Source organism: Nicotiana attenuata, chromosome 11 (genome assembly GCF_001879085.1).
Source record: "Nicotiana attenuata strain UT chromosome 11, NIATTr2, whole genome shotgun sequence".
Classification (NCBI taxonomy): Eukaryota; Viridiplantae; Streptophyta; class Magnoliopsida; order Solanales; family Solanaceae; genus Nicotiana; species Nicotiana attenuata.
In genome coordinates this window covers 53272021-53275106 of record NC_031999.1, presented here as the reverse complement: position 1 = coordinate 53275106, position 3086 = coordinate 53272021, and positions in this window count along the sequence as shown.

Sequence of the window (3086 nt, the reverse complement as noted above, 5' to 3'; positions counted from 1 at the left end):
TAAGGAATTCTGCATCTCACATATAGATACCATGCCTATAGGTTTTCGTTTAACACTTAGGCATTCCATAAGGTAAACTTATAAATTGAATCAGATTTTATTAACTACAACCAGCAGGCAGGCCTGATTCGGGCTTCTTATCTAAAATATGTAATAGATCAGTCTACCACAACTCTTAAGTTTAATCAGACCCTAATTAGTACGTGTAAGACATGCTAAACTATATGCTTCTCTTTGTTTTAAGGAGGTCTGTTTGGGCCCTTTCTATCTGTTATGTGCTTCTCCCCAAATTTGCTATATATGTGTTTTGATTGTCGCCTTAGAATTTTGCCCTTTGAAACTATAAAACCTCACACCCTTTCCCTTTAGGATTAGTAGTCCCAAATACCTCCAGGACTGATAGAATTGGGGCGGGTAATAGCATGCAATAAGTAAAACGAGACCATTCCGCGTTTAATACCTTAACGGGGTGGGAAAGGGTAGATATGGATATGACGACCACGCGATAACACCGCGTGTATAAACGGTTACCGGGTGTTGTATGGGGTGATCCATATTATTTATAAACCTAGGACCCTCCTCTCTTTACTCGTTTATTTTATTTCAAAACTGCTTTTTTTCTCAAATTCCAGCTTCTTTGACTGCTTTTAACTTCAATTACTCGCAACAATTATGTGAAAACCTCCTCCCTTTACTCGTTTATTTTATTTAAAATTTCAAAACTGCTTCTTCTCAAATTCCAGCTTCTTTAACTTCTTTTAACTTCAATTACTTGCAACAATTATGTAAAAAAAAAACCTCATATGTGCAACTCTTACTTGTCTACTTGTTGTTTGCGCTTAAAGTCACAATTATAGTATGGCCGGGAACCACACTAGTGGATCTCGAGGGGTGCCTAACACCTTCCCATCGGGATAATTTCGAGCCCTTACCCAATCTCTGGTTTTCTAAATCAAAATTCTTCTTAGTGTCCTAATGCACTTAATCATTAGGTGGCCACTCTTCAATTCAAACCCAATTCCCAAAAGGAAACGAGTTGTCCTCCCAAATGTCATAAACTCGATTTCGCGAGAAAAAGGGGGCATCGACAATATTATGTCTAAGTCAAACTAATTTGCTTTTTTCACTCAGTTCACTAACATAATTGAAGCACCAGAAGAGCTTTCTAGAATATCTTTACCTGATAAAGTTGAATACATACTTGAAGAAGTTGAAACCAAGTCCGAGGCTCCGAAAGATGATGCATCTCCATCGGGACACAAGAAGTCAATTGGTATAGAGGACAAGAAAGATATTCTGAAAGAAGTTATAAATTTAAGAAAAGATGTTGACAAGGTAACATATATACATAATCTTGGATGGTTTCTTTAATTTATGTTAAGCCAATGTTTTCGTTAACTCTCTATATTTTAATATGTAGGTTGCTTTAGATCTTGGATCTTTCAAGACAGATATTTTTGAAGAACTAGGTAGCATTCGGCTGCTACTCAATGACTCAATCAAGGCTGTTTTGCAGGCGATAAACAGTCAAAAGGATAACATTGATGCCAAGGTAATATTTGAAATATATTCATTTAACAGAACAATTTATATCACCTCTAAGTTTATATTATAGTCCATAAAGTATATATCCTAACAAATTTAAAGCCTGCAGTTGCTGGGAGTTCTAAAATAATTGCTGAGGAATCAAAAGGAAAGAACAATCAACATTTTCCGTGCAGTAGTGATAAACCAGCGCATGTCAGCAGCAGTAAAAAAAGTATGTACAACATATCTACATTATATACAATATATCTACAATATATCTATAATATGGCTAGACATATCTACATTATGCCTACAGTATATCTACACAGATTTACATATCTATATAGATGTCTACAATATACATACATATTGCCTAAAATTATATCAACTAATGTGCATTATAATTCAAATGGGTTTCTTAGATACAGGACATGTGAATGACATGGAAATTAATGAGAGTGTTCCTGTACGTGTTGCTTTAGATTCTCATTTTGAAGGGGCAATTGATGAAGAGAATTCAGGTATGAGTTAGTACATGTTATCATCACAGGAACATTCTAAACTTAGCTGTTATCATATGCATGACATCATTTCAACAAAATTACTACATTTAAACTACAATTTGTATTATGAACTGTTAGTGTTTAGTACAAATTTTCTACAAAATGATTAAGTTAAACATACTTACTGTAACATGAAGGAAGTTATGCCTGCAGAATCTCCAATACATGAAGATACAATAAGCATTCAAGGAGAATAGAAGAATGAGGAGAAGGGGAAAAAAATTCAATCTCCTATTGAAGAAGAGAATGTTATAAAAGAAGGAGGTGAACCAGCCGAGTACGTTAATGTAGGTGATTCGGACGACTCCAGATATGATAAAAGGGAAGTAACACTTGATGATTTTGAGTTTCCAGATAACTTCTCTAGATTGTTAAGTTCGGCGAGTTTAACCAAGATGAAACAACCCCTGTGCATCAAGGAAGAACAAGGCAGCCTGGAAAACATGCCCGATCACCCTTTCTCCCTATTTACAGTTCTGGTGGCAGCACTTTTGTTCGACCTCCAATTTTTCAAATCAAGCATTCGTTTACTGGGATTATAGGTCAAAATGTTGATCCTGAGTTGTTGGACGAATTCAACAACTGGTTATATCTTGGTACCGATACAGCTTCAAAGAGGTCAGTTTATACAATTTTTTCATGTTTCTGAGTGCATTCATCTTTTGGATATCCACTTCAATCTACATATTTATTATAATTGCTATGTGTTTAAATAGGAGGAAGGCGCCTTATTCTATAAAAGATAACCAACTTAAGTTGTGGTATGATCTTCGAGTGGAGAAAGTTGATAAAAAGGAGTGGTTTTACACTTTAGCACATCCCAGACAAGTTCTCAACAACACGGTAAACACATACCCTGGCAGAATTAAATGATTAGCTGGGGTATTCTATTATTGGAGGATATTGTAGTTTTTTTGTTTAAAAATTATAGTTAATTTGTTTGAAGCATTAACAAATAATGAACTCTACTTTTTTTTTGTAGCTAGCACATTGTAT